The sequence below is a fragment of the Mytilus galloprovincialis genome, chromosome 6 (assembly GCF_965363235.1).
Source record: "Mytilus galloprovincialis chromosome 6, xbMytGall1.hap1.1, whole genome shotgun sequence".
NCBI classification, from domain to species: Eukaryota; Metazoa; Mollusca; class Bivalvia; order Mytilida; family Mytilidae; genus Mytilus; species Mytilus galloprovincialis.
The window spans coordinates 11,510,485-11,523,067 of record NC_134843.1 but is presented as its reverse complement, the minus strand read 5'-3'; positions in this window follow the sequence as shown (position 1 = coordinate 11,523,067).

The following is a 12,583-nucleotide window of genomic DNA, read 5'->3' as shown; positions in this document are numbered from 1 at the left end:
CTTCTTGTCGCTGTGGTGTTAATCGTGAAGATTCCTATCATTTCTTTTTTAAATGTATATTATATTCAGACATACGAAATAAAATGTTTGAAGGTCTGCGCTGGCTTCCAAATGATTGTAAAATTAACATAGAACTACTAACCTCGGGTAGTTGTCTTCTTTCTCTAGAGCAAAACCAAACCATTTTCAAAAATGTCTTCGAGTTTATTAAAAGTTCGGAAAGATTTCAAATTGTCTAGTTAGCAAACCATGATGACACACACACATTATCATCTAAGTAAAAAAAAAATTTTTTTTATGTTTCTGTTTTCTAAATATTCATTTATTTATTTATCTTTTTTTTTCTGTATTATTATTATTTTCTTTTTTCTTCAATTTTCCGTCTTTTGATCCATTTTTTTTTTATACTAAACAGATATACCATTCTATACATGCATGCTCATACATATATTTTTGTATTATATTGTTATAAATGTTAAAATTTGACTTGTGTCTTATCCAATTTGTATTTAAACAAATAAAATATGTTTAAACTAAAACTAAACTAACGGATCCAGCCGGTGCAATTTGGTTAACATTTACTATTTTCTGATGGCTGTTGTGATACCTTATCATTTAGACTAATATTATTTCAATCATAAGAGTAATTCCTAGATTAGATACTGCCAAACAAACACATAGCACACGGTATAGTATGATAATACATCATATATAACAAATGCCGTCGATTAGAAGAATTATAGACTGTTGTTATCGACGACTTTAAAAGTTGATAGGTGCTAATTTCAAAACACTTTTTTAGTTCATATTTTATCTTGACGTTTTGATTTCTCAAAATAATGGGTGAAAAAAAGAAGAAAAAAAGGGACAGCTGATGAGACTTTGCACATATTTGAAAGGTTCATACGAGTTTATTTCAAATTATTTCAATAATATTAATAGAAATATATAATAGAAGGTAGTAGACATCAATTCAAGTATACACATTAATGAAAACTTTTGGAATTGTCTTTTCAGTATTTGATAGTTTTGGTAAGCACTGGTAAAATAATGGTAAATGATTACGTTAAAAAATTTCATACACAAATATTTTTTTTTTATATTACAGTAGATTTTCTGTTTATAAGTTTTGTAGAACTTGTAGAAGTTCATGCCGTTACTTTTTGTATTTCAAAATATCGAGATTAATAATGAAGTGATAATATATTCGGATACCAACAATCAAGTTTTACCCCTGTCATATATGTATAGGACTCTAAAGTGCGATGGTACTCTAAAGTGCGATGGGCACGCTAAAGTGCGATGGTCTACGCTAAAGTACGATGGTGTCTCACGCTAAAGTGCGATGTTTGTTTCTTTGCGAAAGTATGATGGTTGTTTTTGTTGCTAAAGTTCGATGGTGTCTCACGCTAAAGTTCGATGGTTGTTTGTTTGCTAAAGTACGATGGTATATCACACTAAAGTGCAATGCACCAATAGGGTAAGGTTCGTTGTACAATGATTTTTAAAAATATTTTTTTTCCAAAAAAAGTTAGTATATATGCTAGGGTAAAACAAATGTGATACATGTAGGCTTTATGATATACTGGACTGTAGTGTAGGATTAAGTGATTGGTTATAGAATAAAAAGGGTAATTTAATTTAATTTTTTAAAGTTCAAGCGCATTTAGATAATTTGGATAATTGGCGAAGCTTGCCGTTCACGCAATTCATCAATATTCTACCCCCTTTTTTTCTTACAGTCGTCATTGTAAATTTCAAGTACAAAATGCCGGAATAAGTCATATTTATTTGTACAAGCTTTAATCTAAATGCAAGAAAAAATGCAATATTCGCCAAGCTTTCTCCCTCTTCGTAACGAGTACAAATACATGTTATATTTTCTTACAGTTTTAACCGACAATTTATCATTTACGCTTAAATTTCAATAAAATCGACAATGGGACCGCAAAATTAATTGCAACGAATACAATGATATAATTGGATTTGCTCGCTTCCAAAAGAAACAGGACACAGGAAACCTTATTAGTATTCTACTAGTATTTTGTATCTATATAGTAAAATACCAGGTCGGGTGCAGGACATGGATCCTTCTTTCAGCACTAAAAAACGCATTTGCTTCAGCCGACAAATCACAGTTAGATTTGAAATAGTGTCATAGACTTTTGGTTTAAAAATAGATGTTGATTAAATATGTATCTTACGGCATGTACATTTTTGGTTTATGTATAAACGACTGTTAACGTCATAATCCAACTGCGTTTCTAACGTCTATATTTTCGCGAACCATCGGACTTTAGCGTATGGAAGCATCGCACTTTAGAGTAGACCATCGCACTTTAGCGTGACCATCGTACTTTAGCGTCCCCATCGCACTTTAGAGTCCTACATATGTATACGCTTACGACTAATCAGTTACAATATTAGCTGCTTTGTCATATAGTGTTTTTGCTGCTGTTAATGAAACATCTTTTATGAACATGTTGTATTTACTGTCATGAATTCCTTGATAGAGTGTTTCTTGCTTACAATGAAGCTATTAAACCAACAGTTACAAGTAGTGGAGTTGTAATCATACTTTGGAAATGAGCGTCACTTATGAGTCTTATGTAGACAAAAGTCTGGCGTACTAGATTATAATCCTGGTACCTTTGATAACTATTTACTAACGCCAGAACGAGTTGGTTGACCGTCATGACCATGAATATGTTTCAATTGCAGCAAGGGCAGTTTAAAACTAGAGATTTCCAATTGTCCCATTATGAACTCCCTTATTTACAGCACTGCAGAAAGGATTCGCATGAGGTTCATAATGTTGACCCCAATTAGTTGAAATCATTAATATTAAATTAAAAAACTTAATTTTAATGTGCGTATTGTTATGCGTTTACTTTTCTACATTGGCTAGAGGTATAGGGAAGGGTTGAGATCTCATAAACATGTTTAACACCGCCGCAATTTTGCGCCTGTCCCAAGTCAGGAGCCTCTGGCCTTTGTTAGTCTTGTATGATTTTTAATTTTAGTTTGTTGTGTATAATTCGGAGTTTAGTATGACGTCCATTATCACTGTACTAGTATACATATTTTCAAGGGGCCAGCTGCAGGACGACTACGGGTGCTGGAGTTTTTCGCTACATTGAAGACCCATTGGTGGCCTTCGGCTGTTGTCTGCTCTATGGTCGGGTTGTTGTCGTTTTGACACATTCCCAATTTCCTTTCTCAATTTTAGACGTTATATAAATAATATTAATGTTCTAACAGTGATACATTTCCATAAATGAATAAATAAATAAAGTAGAGGCAGTAGAAACAATTTAAATATCTGTATTCAGTATGCGAGTTTTGTAAAGCTCTACTATCAAATTACCTCACAGATAGTTTTAAAATTAATGTTAGTTTGATAAATGTTTAAATATCAAACTGAAAAGGCATTTGTTTTTATGTAGTATTTTTTTTATTCAGTACAATGGTACTCTAGTAACATATAAAATATATGTTTTATCGACATGTATGGTAAAGGGTTCAACGTTTTGCCTGAAGTGAGAATATCTTATTAATAAATAAAGGCAACAGTAGTATACCGCTGTTCAAAACTCGTAAATCTATGGACAAAAAACAAAATCGGGGTAACAAACCAAAACTGAGGGAAACGCATTAAATATAAGAGGAGAACAACGACACAAGATTAAAATGTAACACACACAGAAACGGCCTAAGCATTAGACAAAATCCGATGAGAATAACAAATATAACATCAAAACCAAATACATGAATTTGGGATAGAAAAGTACCGTGACTCTTCTCATAGGATTGTGAATTTATACTAAAATATAAGAGAAAACAAACGACACAACGGAAACACAACGTAAAAATGTTACACACATAGAAACGAAGAAATAAGACATTTGATTCGATGTCTTAGTTTTATGATGAATTTTAGGATAAGTTCAATCTTGAAACATTTTTAAAGACATCACTAAAGACCTTAGATATGTGTTTAAACCATCATAGAACTGTCTTAGTTCTGAGACACCTTCGAAAACATGTACAAGGAGAATAAGATATTGCTCACAAACAATTTCAACCTTTATATGTATAAGTGAATTAAAAGTATCAGTAACAGTGACAGAAATAGTACTAGTAGTAAAATAAAAATGTTTGTTTTTGGTAGACAGGTTTTTTACAGGTTAACAGTAAAGTTATGCTGATAAAGCGTCAGTTTAACTCTGTTGAATATAAAAATACGAAACCACTAATTTAGTACGTGAAGCCCAATGTCTTGCGTTATTTTAATTTTCTTTAAATTCTCTCCCTATGTTAAATAGCCTTACAACATTTCTAGAAGGGATTCGTCATGTAGCTTGTTGCTTTTTCATTGTCAGCCAAAAATTTCGGTTGACCCACAATGCAGAATGAACAAATTGGAATTTCGAAATATGGTCAATTTGTTTCCGTCCAATATGTACATGGGGAAATTTCTCACTACACATTCGGGAAATAATAATTAATCAAATCATGAAACATGAAAAACAATTATTTTCAAAGTCATATGTGATATATTAAAGTCACCATTTATTCTAGCGTTTCCCAATGTGACGTTTCAGTAAATAATACATAGCAAAAAATCAATTAAATAAAGAGCACTCTAAGTAAGTCAATGTAGAAGTTGAAAAATATGCACTCATTTACCAGTGATAGAATTGACTAAAAAAAAAAGTTAAATACCTTGTGACCTTTTTTTCTTGAACTATATATGGACATGAAAAAAGATACAACCATATAATTGTAGCTCCTGACTTCTGCAACATTTATATTGTGTGGACTACATAACCCCAGATATTTCACACATGTTTAATAAAAAAAAATATATTTTCATTTTTGTTCTTCTTATGAGAATTATATTCAAACGCGTACGTATTGAACTCGACATCAGCGCGTCAACATCTGTGGAGTAATATGTTTTGCTTTCATTGAGAACTACTTACAAGTAATGCATTTCATTGTTTGTGGGTTTAATTTATTCAATTGCTTATTTATATAATTATTCAATTTCATTTTTTATCAACTGCATTGATTGAATAATATACTTTTATGTTGAGTTAAAATTTCGTCCAAGATGGAAAAATAAAATAAAACAAAATTAAACGTTGGTTTGAAACAGAAAAAAGTATTAAAATCCGCGTGGTTTTGAGTACCACGGAGTAACCAGGTGTTAAAACGACGTAGATGACACTTTCTATAGGTAATGAAAAGAAAATGAATATATCATAAACATAATTACTTGTTCATTAAACTATGTAAATAAAAACCAAGGTACCTTCAGGTTGAGTAGCATCAACTTGACAAGTCTCGTCGTTTTAAATTTTCATAACCTATTTCAAAGAGTATCCTCTTTCATAAACAAAATAATGACGAAATCTGATGATAACAGATGTGACATCTAGTGTCGGACACATTTATTGCAAAAAAAGTATTTAATGTCAAAAATTTTAACTTTACAGTTACCAAAGGTTAAATGTAAAATAATATACATAGTTGACATTCTAACGTGCGCCTGGGAGGGTCTTAAGTGTAGAGTGTAAATCTTATTTATTGTTTTACAAGTGCGAAGTAAAAGGCATAAAGATGTTGTAATCTGTAAATATCCATTTGGAATATACATATCAAATAAGCTGAATTAAATATAATGTAAAAAGAGACCTTACCACATTATTAGCGCTATTTTATAAAATTCAAACTCAAAACGTACTAAATAGAAATTCGTCTGTACAATGACCATCAATGAATAAAAAGAAACTTCTAAATAGAAGAAACTTTTATAACATGCATTAAACCAATAATTGTTCATTTTTTACAAATTGTGACTTGGATGAACAGTTTTCTCTTTGGCACTCATACCACATCTTCTTATATATGTGAACATGTAAACCATGGATATAAGTGAATTTTACATAGATTTGCCAAGCTTGTTTTCATTATGTATTTAGTCGAGAACGAAAGTCCGAGGTTCGAAGACGATCAGATGGTGACAATAAGCGATGCTAACTTGCGATTATAACTCCTTAATTAACTTTTTAAAGTGCTCTAAAAGCCAAGCATATCACAGGATAAGACTGAAATGTGATAAAATAATTAAAGAAATCATAAAAACATAGCAAAATCGACGTATTTAGCTATGGCTAAAATTTTTATATTTAAAGTTCCCCAAAGTCATATGTATAACGCCTCGAGTATTAGCTTTTAAATTTGAGTTAAAGCGTAACTGATGAAGAGAAATACACAAAAGCTCTTCAGAAGCACATAATTTGTTAAGTATTATATGTTGTAACATTTACTATAAAAAATTAAGAAAATTCATTGATAATTTTGAACGTATTACAACACAAACAACCATGTTGATTATTTGGTACTTTACATGGGAAGGGGGCAGCCATCTCTGTTTCCTTGGATTTTATTGCCATACCAAAAGCTTGGTCAATCAACAAGACGAGAGTGTTAGATATATCTAAAATAAAACAGTTGGAAACCGCTTTAAGGCGGTATGGGTGTCGTTCGTCATTTTGGATTGTAAAAAACAGAGAACCTAAGGTCCAGAGTTTAAATCAAGTTAGCAAAAAATGATGCTGGATTTTTTTTTTTTGGCAAAGCATGAACAAATTATATCATTTTTAATTTATACTCCCATACAACCTTAAATTGTACATGTAAGTAGCAGAATCGCGGTTATGTTTTATCAATCCCCCCACTTACAAACATTGTCATAATTATCTATTTGTGTTTCATCGTTCATGTTATTTACATTTTCTCAATCCTATTTTATGAATGAATTAAGAATTCTAATCATAGTATAACGTACACCAAACTTGTACCACGTGGATTGTACTTGGTTTCGCGGATGACACATTCGAGATGTATCTTGAATAATAAGAAGTATAAATGAATGTTTACTTTCTGAAGTTATTCGGTACTTATTAACATTTTAAAAATCTCGGTTAGTCACATTAATGAAACGGTTTTATTCTTTTAATTCATCATAAATATTTCCTGTTACATAACTGAGTATGCAATTTTTGTAACGGGAAAGAAAAACAATTGTTTAAGAGTCAAGGTTTCAATTTGACAAACCGCATACAACCTAAATATTATTACCATTACCATGCGGTTACAGCTTTTTGTATTATTAGACGTCAAGATACTGTAAAAGGATTTATATGTCTGTGTGTTAGTTGTTCAACACTTTAAAAAATTCTTTGCTGTTCCAACAATTCTGTTATTGTATTTAATTCTTCTGTCTATAGCATTATATAGCATTATATGAGTTAAAAGTAAAAAAAACAATATTGAGAATTTTGAATCAATTTTCGTCAGTCATAAATGTTTGTTTAGAACCAGAAATCTCTAACCAGATGATCGAATGTAAAGAGCTACTGCCTAGAAATTGCACATGATATGGCCAGATATGATATTGCATTAAAAATTGTATTGTATTGTTATAAATTAATACTGATATACAATAATAGTATAATATTGATACGTATATACAAAAATAGTATTATATTTATATGATACTGAAATACAAAAATAGTATTATATTTATACAATTCGGAAATACAAAAATAGTATTATATTGATATGAAACTTAAAATAGTATTATATTATGATACAGATATACCGTGACAAATAGTATTATTAAAAAATTGATATGTTACTGATATACAACTGGACATATCTAATTACTCAAACATTAAGACGTAGATATATGTTTACACACAAAGAAAAAAATATGGTATTGTTGTAAAAAAAGTACTGTATAAGATTAATAAACAAGAACACATATAACTTTATAACATACATTTATCATATGAAAGAAGTAACTGGCTTAAAGATGAAGATGTTTCATGGAATTTTCGAAGCATCTACCCGGCTTAGTTTGAAATAATTTCGTTTTAAAGAAAACAAAAAACTTCTTGTTAAGTTGGAATGCTAGAAAAGAGGAATTAAGAGCTTACAAATATATTGTGTGGTCAACATAAACATAAAAAGATAAGGTAGTATTGCCAATGAGACAATTCTCCACCAAAGAATATATCATGTAGAAGTAAGTAACTATAGGTATCCATACACCTACAAGCAAGCTGTAAATGTATGCAACCAACATAATCTTGTACAATGTACAAAAATAGCGTTAAACAAGAAAACGGATTTTATTTATAATTTCCTAAATGTGTTTCATATCGGAATGTAAATTTGACTTGTAGAATTTAAAATTAAATAGGACACATTTTTAGCACTGCATACATTGGTCAGAATCAAAAGAAAGAGAACGGAATTCTTAAAATCTCCTAATCTCTTCGAATTAAGGCTAGGATCTACGTTACACACGCTGCATATTTATTTTATAAAACATATATTTCGTCAGGTTACAAAGTAGCCAAACCAAATGATCGTGTTTATAATTGTGTGGTTTAAAGAATTTGATATATATCGTAACGGGACGAAGAGTGCAGGTGAAAAGATAGGATCAATTATATCTGATCTTGTCATGCAGACTACTTGTAACGATTAACGATAACCTGTAACGATTAGCGATAACCTGTTACGATTAGCGACCCTGTAACGATTAGCGATCCTGTAATAAATGTGTTACTCTATACGATTTGAATCACTGTCTTATCGATGTAAATATTCTATAATATTTGATTTACCCCTTTGTCCTTTTAAGTTAATTATTTCTATGGAATGTAGATAGTTTTTTTTATATATAAATAATATATTCTAATTAGTAATACTTAAATATTTACACCTTACTTGTGATCAAAAGAACTGATAATATCTCGGTACTTTTAAGCAAAAAGTACTTTTTATCATCTGATTAATTGCTTTTTAACAGGAACTAAAGTACAATTATAATACTATTTGGAGAAATTAGCTGAGAATTTTGGTAAAACGAAGTCTAAATGAAATTTAGTTAACTTCATACCTCCAAGGAGAGAGAGAAAAAAATCAATTTAATAGTTTTAAATATAGAAAAGAAGATGTGGTATGATTGCCAATGAGACAACTGTCCACAAGAGATCAAAATGACACATACATTAACAACTATAGGTTACTGTACGGCCTTCAACAATGAGCAAAGCCCATACTGCATAGTCAGCTATAAAAGGCCCGATGTGACAATGTAAAACAATTCAAATGTGAAAACGAACGGCCTTATTTATATATAAAAAATGAACGAAAAACAAATATGTAACACATAAACAAACGACAACCACTGAATTACAGGCTCTTGACTTGGTACAGGCACAAACATAAATAATGTGGCGGAGTTAAACATGTTAGCGGGATCCCAACCCTCTCTCAAAAGTTATTTCTTATTCAGCTGTTGAGAAAGAGCAGTTTCTGAATATCTGAATATATTTATGATAAACCACCTACGTTTGACTTGCGAATTGTTCATTCACTTGCTTGAACATGAATGGCCAATACTTATATAATGGATTAATACTTGATACAGAAAGGGTCCAAATAACTCCAGAAACCTATTTGATGCAACAAATGCGAAAATATACTTCTTGTCAGCGCCTTCTTGAATCGGCTTGTTATGGTACCATAAAGAGTACTAATATATTTTATTGCATTCAAGGAAATACGTTCTTACAACCGTGTCATATCTATGCGTGTGCCATGCCAGGGATTGCCCGTGCATATGCCGTGCCGTGCTGTGCCGTACCAAGCCGGTGCTTAGGTTATGCTATGTCGTGTCGTCATGTGCCCGTGCCATATTGTACCGTACATTCATTACGTTACAATTCGTCTTAAAGATAATTAAATTATTTCCTTATCGCCTTTACAAAATAAAATTAAATCCGATAGCGCACATAAAACCGTATTACAGTGAAGATATAACATGATATCTTATTTTCACAGATGAATAAATGTAAAGTCATCTTACAGTTAATGGAGTGCACTGAACTCGTGAGGTACTAATGGACCTCATAAATTAATGTCAAACACAAATATTAATTTTTAGTAAAAAAAATATTAATATTAACTGACCTAAATGTATTCAATTCAACAAATTTTACGCTCTTTCAGGTATTCTCGATTTAATCTGCAATAATTAAGAGATGTAATATATTTTAGTGAAAATTTAATTGCATCCCCCATGAAGGTAAAATTAAAAATCATAATTGAAATGTTTATTCTTTTATTTTCTCAAATTTGAGAAGATTTATATGGCGCCATTTGCATAGGAGGCACACAGTACTAATACTTTAGAAAAATAACGATTGTAATATAAATTATTATTTGAAAGACATTCTGTCAATAACCAACTCTATAAATTCTACAAATGCATGTCACTAAAAGGACTCTCTAACCACCAAATGGCAGAAAGATGGGCAATGTCAAAATGCTTTTATGAATGTAATATAGAAAAAATCATATGCAATTATTTTATATCATTATTTGTTACCAACACTTTTTTACATCCCTTTTCATCCGAAGTTCCGACTTTAAAAGGGTCTTTTTTCATCCGAAGTTCCCACTTTATGAGGTTCTAGAAATGGGGTCTTTAATTTTTCAAAGACCATTTTCTCTATTCTCTCTCCCTCTTTTACTTTTTTGTTCCTTATCTGTATATAGTGCAACCCATTTTTCATTTTTTATTGCCTTTTTTGTCTATTCTTTTTTTTGGGGGGGTGGGGGTGGTACCTTTATTTTGTATATTAAGCCTAACATTCACTTATCTGTAAACTCCAATACGAATCAAACTGTAAACCATGGACCTACATAATTGGGAACGATTCCTGCTGAGATAATGACATCAGTTGTGCTGTTGTGGCAAACATCTCTAGTGGTCGATGTCATGATAGAAGTTGGATTGAAACTCAAATCTGTGTCTTGGATTGAAACTAAAATAAATAATCATTTTTTTTTCTAATTGTTAAAGGCCCATTGTTGCTAACTTATACATCATTTGGTTGGTGGTTGTCTCATTGGCAATTATGCCCCATCTTAATATGCATTTTTTATAAAGGTAACATTGTAGATGGTTTATAAATTTTGCTTTTAAATCTTGATGTTAACTAGATTACTTGTTTTTTTTTTAATTTACTTGTGTTTTTATTGAAATAACCATTTCGCAAAATTTGCATCATTTGCTTTTAAAGTAAAACACGTACGCAGCGTAGAAGACAAAGTCTGGCATAACAGGTTACCTTTAAAGTATGCGTAAAATGCTTATATTTAGTATAATCATACTGATTACAAACACAATACCATATATATGTCAGTAAAACTATTAAATCGAGAGGGCAACAGGTATATATATTGTTTCAGGCCAGTGAAAATCAAGGTTAGTCAAAATTGTCGATTCATGATAGACGTAAAACAACTTCTACCTTTGGCAAAACAACAAAGGGAAAAGTTTACTTTCACCGATTTGATCTTTAAAGCCAATGATCCGATGAATAGTCGGACAATTACTAAGCAAAAACATGCAAAAAAATCATTCATAAAAAATAAATCTGATTAATAAATTCATACCATATAAGTAATATCTCTGTAAAATATGTTCTATCCGTCATCAGATAATCAGAGAGTGTCAAAAGGACACGCGACAAAAATATAAAAAGGTGTGTTTATTTTCATGGAACAAAAAATGTTTACACAACCGACAGACTTTAAACAATATAAACAAATAATTAAGACGTTTCGATTTTCAAGCTGATTTACTTAATAAACCATTAGTAAGATCTGAGTTGATAGATATATGTTTTTAGACGTAAACGAAACCCAGTAGACGTCAAAATATGACAATACTTGACCAAGCAAATTATTTTGACCCTGTTTGTCAACACTAAACCATAAGTATTTGTACTTAATATCTTAGTGTATTTTACTTCTTTATTCTTAAATTTCAGTGACAGAACTCTATATATTAATTGTTTGCTTTATTTACCTTTATATAAATGTGTATTACAATACATATAGCCCCTTAAAGGGCCAAGACAAACATTTCTTAAATTCAACTTGAAACCGAAAAGAGACAACATATACTAACTTTGTCCCATCATCTCTCACCCCTAAAAAAGCACAACAACGCCGAACATATGAAAAAATAAGTTACTGACAATAAAGAATATCAAAAGCAAATACATATAAAGCAATCAAGAAGAAAAAAAAGTTCATTTTAAATTGAAAAATCTAGAATTGTCAAATAGGAAAATGATTAGCTTGATAGACTATACAAACTAATGCATATAAGGTACGGAGCTAGTTAAATTGAAAAACTACACATACAATTTTATTGTTTGATTGCTGTCGTAACGCCATGTTTTAACGATTTCATGTACTATATCCAGGACAAGAACAAAGAACAAGGCAGGAACAGTTTATAACATTAAAAATTCTATTTAGTGGGTCGAACTTGATATAGAGAGCTGGAAATTTAGTCTTCTCCTGGGAAAAAAAAGGAAATCAATGTTGGACAGTGACAAACATGATGTCTTAAAACAAACCTTCTGAAAAAAGCATCGGATACAACACCGACACTGTGACTGCGTATTTTTGTTCATGCTTC